The sequence below is a fragment of the Megascapheus bottae genome, chromosome 9, assembly GCF_031878675.1.
Source record: "Megascapheus bottae isolate mThoBot1 chromosome 9, mThoBot2.hap1, whole genome shotgun sequence".
Classification (NCBI taxonomy): domain Eukaryota; kingdom Metazoa; phylum Chordata; class Mammalia; order Rodentia; family Geomyidae; genus Megascapheus; species Megascapheus bottae.
The window spans coordinates 68143212-68153823 of NC_143517.1; positions in this window are offsets into that span (position 1 = coordinate 68143212).

Genomic DNA, 10612 nt, shown 5'->3' on the forward strand with positions numbered 1-10612 from the left:
GGGGGCTCTCTGGTCTGGGTCCCTGTTCCCTTGGTGGGTGGTTCTCAGCTGTTGCCTCTGGGGGGGGGTCCCTGGCTCTGTCACTGAGAGCCCTCCCCTCCTGGCCTCTGTGGCCTGCCCACCTGGGAAGGTCAGGGGTGCCCCAGTCCTGTCAGGCAGTGAAGGGATGGCTGGGCTGCAGCTCCCGGGGTCAAGGTCAGCCTGGCCAGCAGCAAGCCCAGCCGACGCCGCAGAGGCCAGGCCTCAGCTCTGGGCAGCGTCCAGGGCTCTTGGCCTCAGGAGGTAGCAGTACAGGGGGGCCGTGTCCACAGCTACTCCCCCCACACACACACTGCGGTACAGCTGCCCGAAGGGCCCAGCCAGGCCAGCATCAGTGTGATGGATGGCCAGGCATGGCCCGAGCAGAGCTGCTGACACAGGCTGGTCTCCCTGCGGGCCTCCTGCGGAGCTGCGCTGGCTCAGCCCTGGGGCTGCAGCGCCAGGCTCCTGGCCCCACAGCCACACCGGTGCCCACCCCACACACAGGCACTGTCTGCCCCTGCCCAGCTCCCTGGTAGCTGACTGGCTGCCCCACCACAGGACTCCAGGACAGGACCCAGATTCTCAAACAGGCAGTCCTCCCCACCCAGTCCCCCGCAGCCAGCTCCTGGCGGATGCAGGATACAGACACACTAGAGGAGAGGGAATTGTCTGGGGTGGAGGCCTGGCCAGGATGTCAGCCTGTGGGGCCCCCCACGGTGCAGCAGGACCACCCAAGCTGACAGGGAGAGGGCCCTGTCCATCTCTCCCGGGAAGGAGCTGGCCAGGGAAGCAGGCCTGCGCAGAAGCCCAGGATGGTCTGTGTGGCCGTGGAGCTGAGATTTGTGGCTAACCCGGCTTTGCAGGACTGGACCCCAGGCCTCCCGAGGAGTCCCGAGCTCTGATGACCATGTCCACTTTAGCCTTGTCTCTGCCAGGCATGGAACCTGCCCTGCTGCAGGCTGGCACAACTGCCACAGAGCACCACCCCCAGACCCCAGCTCCACCCCAGACCCCAGCTCCACCCCAGACCCCAGCTCCACCCCAGACCCCAGCTCCACCCCAGACCCCAGCTCCACCCCAGACCCCAGCTCCACCCCCAGACAATAGCTCCACCCCAGACCCCAGCTCCACCCCAGGCCCCAGCTCCACCCCAGACTCCAGCTCCACCCCAGACACCAGCTCCACCCCAGACACCAGCTCCACCCAGACCCCAGCTCCACCCCAGACCCCAGCTCCACCCCAGACACCAGCTCCACCCCAGACACCAGCTCCACCCCCAGACCCCAGCTCCACCCCAGACCCCAGCTCCACCCCCAGACCCCAGCACCACCCCAGACCCCAGCTCCACCCCAGACCCCAGCTCCACCCCAGACACCAGCTCCACCCGCAGACAATAGCTCCACCCCAGACCCCAGCTCCACCCCAGACCCCAGCTCCACCCCAGACACCAGCTCCACCCCCAGACACCAGCTCCACCCCAGACCCCAGCTCCACCCCAGACAATAGCTCCACCCCAGACACCAGCTCCACCCCAGACCCCAGCTCCACCCCCAGACCCCAGCTCCACCCCAGACCCCAGCTCCACCCCCAGACCCCAGCTCCACCCCCAGACCCCAGCTCCACCCCAGACCCCAGCTCCACCCCAGACACCAGCTCCACCCCCAGACACCAGCTCCACCCCAGACACCAGCTCCACCCCAGACACCAGCTCCACCCCAGACCCCAGCTCCACCCCAGACAATAGCTCCACCCCAGACAATAGCTCCACCCCAGACACCAGCTCCACCCCCAGACCCCAGCTCCACCCCCAGACACCAGCTCCACCCCAGACCCCAGCTCCACCCCAGACAATAGCTCCACCCCAGACACCAGCTCCACCCCCAGACCCAGCTCCACCCCAGACCCCAGCTCCACCCCCAGACAATAGCTCCACCCCAGACCCCAGCTCCACCTCAGACCCCAGCTCCACTCCAGACCCCAGCTCCACCCCAGACCCCAGCTCCACCCCAGACCCCAGCTCCACCCCCAGGCCCCAGCTCCACCCCAGACACCAGCTCCACCCCCAGACACCAGCTCCACCCCCAGACACCAGCTCCACCCCAGACCCCAGCTCCACCCCCAGACCCCAGCTCCACCCCCAGACCCCAGCTCCTCCCCCAGACAATAGCTCCACCCCAGACCCCAGCTCCACCCCAGACCCCAGCTCCACGCCAGACAATAGCTCCACCCCAGACACCAGCTCCACCCCAGACCCCAGCTCCACCCCCAGACCCCAGCTCCACCCCAGACCCCAGCTCCACCCCAGACAATAGCTCCACCCCAGACACCAGCTCCACCCCCAGACCCCAGCTCCACCCCAGACCCCAGCTCCACCCCAGACAATAGCTCCACCCCAGACACCAGCTCCACCCCCAGACACCAGCTCCACCCCAGACAATAGCTCCACCCCAGACACCAGCTCCACCCCCAGACCCCAGCTCCACCCCAGACCCCAGCTCCACCCCCAGACCCCAGCTCCACCCCAGACCCCAGCTCCACCCCCAGACCCCAGCTCCACCCCAGACCCCAGCTCCACCCCCAGACCCCAGCTCCAACCCAGACCCCAGCTCCACCCCCAGACCCCAGCTCCACCCCAGACCCCAGCTCCACCCCAGACCCCAGCTCCACCCCAGACCCCAGGTCCACCCCAGACCCCAGCTCCACCCCCAGACACCTGTTCCACCACCAGCTGGTGGCAGTCAGGACAAAGTAGATGCCTCCAGAGAAACTTGGCTTTGTGTTGTGTCTCCTCTGTATATTTTATTTATTTTTGCCAATCTTGGGACCTGAACTCAGGGCCTGGGACTGTCACTGAGCTTCTTTTTGCTCAAAGCTAGTGCTCCACTGCTTGAGCCACAGTGCCACTTCCAGCTTTTTCTGTATATGTGATGATACCAAGGAATCGAACCCAGGTCTTGGTGCATGCCAGGCGGGCACTCTACCACCAAGCCACGCTCCCGGCCAGACCCTTGCTTGGCTGACACTCTACCACTTGAGTCACACTTCCAGCCAGGAGGTTGTTTTTTTGTTGTTTGTTTTTTTTTTGTCCCATCTGGGGCTTGAACTCAGGGCCTCAGAGATGTCTCTGAGCCTCTTTGTGCTCAAGCTAGAGCACTACCACTTGAGCCATTGGCCATTTCCAGTTTCTTCTGGGTAGCTTATTGCAGGTAAGGGTGTCTCAGACTTTCCTGCCCCAGCTGGCCTGGAGCTGCTGTGCTCAGATCTCAGCCTCGAGAGTAGCTGGGTCTACAGGCATGTGCCCACCCGAGCCTGGCTCTTCACCCATCGTAGAGCATGGACAGCGCATGAGTTTATGAATAGCAGATGGGAAACGGGCTGCGCTGCTCATCAACCTACTCAAGAAGGCTGGAGCTGGGCCCTGGCTGACTGCATAAGCCACCTGGCCTGCCCTCCCCTGGGGGCCAGCGGACAGCAGGAGCCTCTGAGGGACACACAGAACACCTGGAGCTGGTGATCCAGAGGGGAAGTGAAGGGGCGACTGTAAAAGGTTTTGAGGAATGATTAGGAGTTCTCTCGGCTGAGGAAGCTTGGAACACCATGGTGTGGGCAGGTGGGAGGAGGGAGGAGGGGGGAGGAGGGAGAAGGGTGCTCGGGGAGGAAGGGAGATTCGTGGGGGCGGAAGGGGGGCTTTGGCAAGGCCGGCACTGTGGACAGGGCACGGGTGCCCTCACCCAACCGAGCTCCCCGCCCTCCCGTCTTTCCAGCTCCTCATCTATCCCGGGGTGCACGCCCGTCTTACCTGCTCAACACTTGCTCCTGGTCTGCCCCACTGAGCCCTGCAGCACGCGCACATGCCGTCTTACGGCCTTACAGGTCCCCCCCCCCCCCCCCCCCCCCCCCCCCGAGATCCCAAGGGCCTCGGGCAGAAAGGGCGAGGGAAGCGGGAGGCAGGGTGGGGCAGCAGATGGATGTGTCAGCGCTGGCCGCCCGGAGGTTTTAATGGTTCCCGAAGCCCTGGGTCGGCCAGCGCTGAGCTCGGCGGCGGCTCGGAGCCCACCCCACACTCCCCCACCCTGCAGCGTCCTCCAGGCTCCCAGAGCCAGCCCGAGGCCCCATCCTGCTCCAGCCCCGCCCTGGGGCGCTGCTGGGGGGCAGGTCCCGGGGAGGCCCGCCCCACCCCTCATCTGTCACAGGCCCGGTAGGTGCTGACAGCTGCTTCCCACCATGCTGCGGTGAGGGCCTTCCGGGAGGAAGCAGGACACGAGACCCCGCGGGCCAGCCCTGACCCCTACCCCGGGGCCGTGCCTGCGGACGGCCAGAGCCTGTGGGCCTGGCGTGCTGGCTCCCTGGACGGGTCCAGCCGTGGGCATGAGGCCGGATGAGGAGGTAGGCCCACCATCCCTTGGCAGTGTAAGCTGGCACTGTCGCTGCCCACCGGGCCTGCCTGCCCAGGCATGCAGTTCATCTGTTAACAGGGCCCTGCAGACACTCTGCCCTGGCCTGGGCTCCACTGCAAGGGCAGAGCACAGACCCATGCCCGCCAGCAGCTCCCCAACTCCCAGCTGGCCAGAGGGCCGAGGGGCTCCCCACCACACCCTCCTGCCCAGTGTCACACTCGGCCTGAGGACCCGGGGTGGGACGATGGAGGGGGCAGGCCTTCTCAGCAGCATCTCCAGGTGAGCCCTAAAGAAGCACTGGATTCTGCAGGGGACACAGCGCGGCAGGGCTCCAGTGTCTTCTCAGGAAGCTTTTCAGTGGTTTTTTCTATTCTCTGTGTGTTGGTTCTGGGTGTGACTTGAACTCAGGACCTGAGTGCTGTCCCTGAGATTTTGTGCTAGTCCTGGCTAGTGCTCTGCCATTTGAGCCACAGCTCCAGTTCCAGGTTTTTTGCTGATTAATGAGAGACAACAGTATCAAGGACTTTCCTGCTCTGCCCAGGCTGGCCTTGAACTGCCATCCTCGGATCCTGACCTCCTGACAGCTGGGGTGACAGAAGGCATGAGTCACCCCATCAGGCTTTTGGGGTTTCTATTTGCTGGAATTAGGACTTGGGGACAACGTCCACCATCACAGGGCGCTTGCCAAGGCCAACCTGGCCTGCCAGCCACCACAGGAGCCCTGAGCATGGGAAAGGGGCGAGGGGGGGAGGAGCCCTGGGTGGGGAGGGGCGGGAGCTGGGGCCCAGTGGGCTGTCCTGTCTACCTCTTCCCATATTTCAACTTCCCACCTGCCTGTGCCCGCCCCCCCTCCGCCCAGATTAATTTGGAAAGGACAATGTTTATATTAACCATGCATTTATCGACATCTGCTTGCTGGGTCAATGGCCAAATTTATTGTCTCACCAGATGGGCTGCATTGAGCCAGGCGGTCTGCCCCTGCCCCCACGAGGTGGACAGACAGCATCAATATGCACACTACCAACCTGGGGACTGGCTGTCTGCTGCAGGAGGTGGGAGAGAGGTGGGCAGAAGGCACCACCCAGACACCACTGTGTCAACCACAAGCTAGGCTGGACCCGGCAGGGGTTACTAGAGGACTGGGGGTGGGAGCAGGGGTCCACCATGCCAGCCCAAGCTGCCAGTGTGAGGAGAAGGCAGCCCTGCGTGGCCAGGACCCAGGGCATGCTCACAGCGGGAAGACCCAGGGGACCCAGGCCTTCCCTGCCCTTCCTGCTCCCTCCAGACTCCTTGAAGTCCCTCCATGTTCTCCACATCCTCCACGTCCTCCACATCCTCCATGCTCCTCCATATCCTCCATATCCTCCACATCCTCCATATCCTCCATATCCTCCACGTCCTCCACATCCTCCATATCCTCCACGTCCTCCACATCCTTCATATCCTCCATATCCTCCACGTCCTCCACATCCTCCATATCCTCCATATCCTCCACATCCTCCATATCCTTCATATCCTCTACATCCTCCACATCCTCCATGTCCTCCATATCCTCCACATCCTCCATATCCTTCATATCCTCTACGTCCTCCACAGCCTCCACATCCTCCATATCCTCCACATCCTCCATGTCCTCCATATCCTCCACGTCCTCCACATCCTCCATGTCCTCTGTGCTCCTCCACATCCTCCATGTCTTCTACGACCTTCACATCCTCCACATCCTCCACGTCCTCCACATCCTCCATGTCCTCCCTGCCCCTCTGTGCCCCCTCTGCCCCCGGTCACTGATGCCCCTTCAGGAGCTACCTTACCCCAGGTCCTGGGACATCATGAGCTCTGTAGGTGTGAGGCCTTCCTGGCCTGGTCCACTCCTCCAGTGAGTGGCTGTTCCCTGCCCAGACCCCTCCCCCTCCAGGATGGGGTGAGCTTGGGTGCACACCAAGCCCACTCTTAGCTTGGTCCATGAGCACCAGGCCGTCCCGCCCCTCCTCTCAGCTCACTGTCCAGTCATTCCACAGTGGGCATTAGCTGAGCACCTCATTGTCTTGGTCTGGCCACAAGCTAGAGGAGGTTGCACACTGTAAAGTCTCGGTACTGCCAAGGTCCTGAGGCAAGCATCTGTAGGCAGCAGAGTGTGCTGGACCAACAGACTGAGGGGATGCAGCCACGTGGAGGCTCTGGACACGGGTGGACAGGAGAGGGCCAGGCTCTGTGTGGCTTACTGGGGCTGAGCAGGGAGGGGAGGAGGGAAGAGGAAAGAGAGTGTCTCTGAGCGCTTCTGCTCAAGGCTAGCACTCTACCACTTTCAGCCACAGTACCACTTCTAGTTTTCCTGTGGATCACTGGAAATAAGAGTCTCACAGACTTTCCTGCCTGAGCTGGCTTTGAACCAGGATCCTCAGATCTCAGCCTCCTGAATAGCTAGGGTTATAGCCATGAGCCACTGGTGTCTTTTGAAGGGGGATTAAAAGAAGGACGAGAGAGGAACAGGTCAGGATAAGGACCTGGAGATGGGCTTCTGCTTCCTCCAGGCTGCCTGCCAGGACCCCCCACTTACTCTCCCTGGCCTCTGCTAGGGCTGTGCTGCACCCCACAGCCACTAGACGGCGTGTAGAGCCTGGGCAGGCCACGACTGGAGGGAGGTCTGGGCAGGGCAGGGGCTGGGCCATGACCGGAGGGAGGCTAGGCTGGGCTGGGCTGGGCCCGGGCTCATTTGGGAAGGCCAGCAGGCAAGAGGCCCAGGACAGCTGTGGACCGACCCTGCCACACTGGAGTTAGACCTTGCTGGAGCTGTGAAGAGCAGAGTGATTGAGGAGCAGGGTGGAGAGAGGAGAGAAGGAGAGAGGAAGAAGGGAGAAGGCAAAGAGGGGAGGGGAAAAGAAAGGTAGGGGAGAGAAAAAGGTGGGAGAGAGGGCAGTGGAGGGGGACACAGGACAGAGAGAGAGGGACTCCATGGAGAAGAGATGGAGCCCCTACCCCAGGCTCTGCTCCTCCAGGTCCTTCTGAGGAGCCTAGGGACCCAGGCCTCAGCCCCTTTCCCCATTTCCTCCATCTCCTCCTTTTCTGCTTGTGAGGGAGGGGACAGCGCATGCAGCCGTGTTCCTCCTGAGCAGCCCCACGCCCACCCCGGGGCCCCACAAACACCCTTGCAGGGCCAAGCCAGGCGCTGGATGCACAGCCGTCCTGGCGCTCAGTTCCTTCCTTTCTTTCTTTCTTTCTTCCTTTTTTTTTTTTTTTGCCGGTCATGGGACTTGAACCCTGGGCCTGGGAGCTGTCCCTGAGCTCTTCAGCTCCAGGATGCCACCCTACCCCTGTTTTTCTAGTAGTTAATTGAAGATCAAAGTCTCAGGTCCTTTTGTGGCTGTGCTGCTTTGAACCACAACCCTCAGATCTGAGCCTCCAGAGAAGCTAGGACAGGCGTGAGCCACCATGCCCACCCAGGTCCTTTCTTTTTCATGCTGGAGCAGGTTCTGTGGTCTGGAGGAACTGTTTCATTTCTACCCCTGCTCTGCCCCGCGGGGCAGTGGTAGATAATGATGTGCTATGGCAGGGGGTAGCAGGTTCAAGGCCAGCCAGGGATGGCTATAACAACAACAACAGTAATAATAATAATGGTGCCAGTGACTCACACCCGTAATCTACTCAAAGGGGATGAGAGCTAAGGATTGCCAGTAAAAGCCACCTGGGTGGAACGTCTGTGAGACCCTTATCTCCAATAAACCACTCAAAAAAAGCTGGAAATGGCACTGTGGCTCAAGTGGTAGGGCTCTAGTCTTGAGCAAAAGAAATTTAGGGACAGGATCCAGGCCCAGAATTGAACTGTGATCCTCAGATCTCAGCCTGCTGAGTAACTAGGATTACAGACGTGAGCCCAGCATAGGAGACGCTTACCTCCAACTGACAACCAAAATGCTAGAAGTAGAGCTGTGGCTTAAGTGGCAGAGTGCCAGCCTTGAGCAAAAAAAAAAACCTAAAGGACACTAATTACTTAACCAGATTACTTAATTAAATTACAGATTTTTCATTTAATTAGAAGCAGCTTCAGGAAATACTGTTTAGTTCCAGGATGGAGGATGTTTTTCTCTTCCACCACTTGAGCCATGCCTGCAGGCCCTTTCTGCCTTGGTTGGTTTGGAGGTAGAGCCTCACTCTGTGCCAGGTCTGCGTGGACCGCAGTCCTTCTGCTTGCGCTTTCCATTATTGCTGGAGGAGACAGCCGAAGGCCAGCCAGCACATGCTGCCCCGCTGCAGAGGATGGGTCTTCTGGACAGACCTCCCTTCCTTCCTTTCTCTCTCTCTCTCTGGGCCTTGGCTTCTGATTCCTCCTGTTTCCTTCTTTGTGGAAACTCTGCCCAGATGGAAGCTTCTAGGTTTCTGCCTCAGTGTCGCAAAGTCTCAAAGCATGAACCACACTGGAGGTCCTGTGCTCTTGGGACCCACTGAGGCAGCTCCTCACTCTGTAGATGAGGGCTCCCGGCCCCCAGCCGCCCTGCTCTGTTGGGCCTGCTGCCAGGACCCCACTGCCTGTGGAAACCCAGAGGGGCTATGGACAGTGTGGTAGACGGCCAGAGCAGGCAGGGAGTGGCTGGGGCCCCGGGGCTAAGATCACCTTCCAGTGTTGGCTAGACTGCACAGACTTGGCACAGAGGCCAGGACCAGTCTCTGGGTGCAGAGCTGGTGTGCAGGTGCAGGTCAGAAACAGCAACTGACAGGTGGGTGCGCTGTCCATGCCTCTTGGTGGGGCTCTGCCCTCACTCTCTGTCCCCAGGCCCTGTCTGGCTTTGGCTGCAGTGAGTCCCCACCAGGCTGTGTGAGCACTGCCTCCCCAGCAACGCCTCCCTCTCACTCTCCCTTTCCCTCTCCCTCTCCCCTGCTCTCCCAAGGCCCTGGTGGCCGGCCGTGGCCAGCGAACAAGGGAGCTGAAACTCATCACTTTGAGAAAGCACACTGAATGCTGGCTGAAGTTTTAATGAAGAAGTTGCTGAGCTCCTGAGCTGTGCCCCCGTGCAGGCCAAGGTCAAGGCCAAAGCTGGGGTCTCCAGGCCCCCTCCACAGCCTGGTCTGGCCTCACCCCAGGACACGCTCCACCATGACAGCCACTGCCACCGCCTCCTCAGAGGCCTCTGGGTCTGCCCCTGCCACCGCCTCCCTCTTCCTCTGATCCTGTGGAGCCTGCACAAGGGCAAAGGCCTGGCGCAATGTCTGATGGGGCCCCAGTTGCAGGCTGCCCTGGAGGCAGTGTTCAGGGCGGGCTGCCTGGACCTGCCTGGGTCTTGGAAAGGGCTCTCACAGGGCTGTGCCACACAGCGGAGCCCCTGGGATGGGTATCCGGTTCCTCCATCGGCCTCCCCCCGAAACCCACCACGGGAGTGGACAGGAGCTCTGCTCACTTCCGCTCGGCGCTGGCCGCCTTTCTGCAGCCCAGGGCCTCTGGCCACTGGACCTGTGTCCAGCCCGATGGCCTTGCCTCTTCTGCTGGGACTCCTGTGGCGTCTCCACGACGCCATCCACAGTGGTCCCCGGCTGCTGTGCCGTGAGCCCCAGCGCTCCTGGGAAAGCAGAGATGGAGCCCAGGGGCCCTGGCGAGGAAGGCCTGAGGAGGAGCAGGAGCCAGGCCGGCCTACCCCGGTGAGTCTGGGCGCTGGGCTTCTCCACGACACTGCCCGGCTCTGCCCGGCTGCCCACGTACCCTCCCTAGGGGCCCTTTGGCCAAGGACTCCTCGCAAGGCCAGGCTACATTCCAGAAGCTTCCAGCTGGATGCCTGGGGATGGGGGGGGGACCCAGGAGGGCCAGTTCCCATTTTCTTGCCAGGCTGAGGGTGGCAGCTGTCCCGCCCTGCGTCTCCCACTCCGCTTTCCCTTCTTGCAGTTGAGGGGATTCGTCTCCAGTCTCCACGTATGGAGCTCATGGACTCAGAGCCTTACTCCCCCAGGTGCCAGGCTGTGGGCAGGCAAGGCAGGGGCAGTGGGGGGCGGGCCAGGGTGGCTCCTGGGGGCTGCCCCCCTCTTTCCCAGCCCTCATTTCCCTGGTCCCCCTCCATGTCTCACACTGTGAGCGGCTGGAGCAGAGCGCTGCCTCCCCACCCCTCCGCCCGCCTGGCACGCTCCGGTTCCCACCCCACCACCCGCCCGTGCAGGGACGGCCCCACCCCCGGGCACCGCGGTGCTCATCGTTGCCACCCCACCGTGTC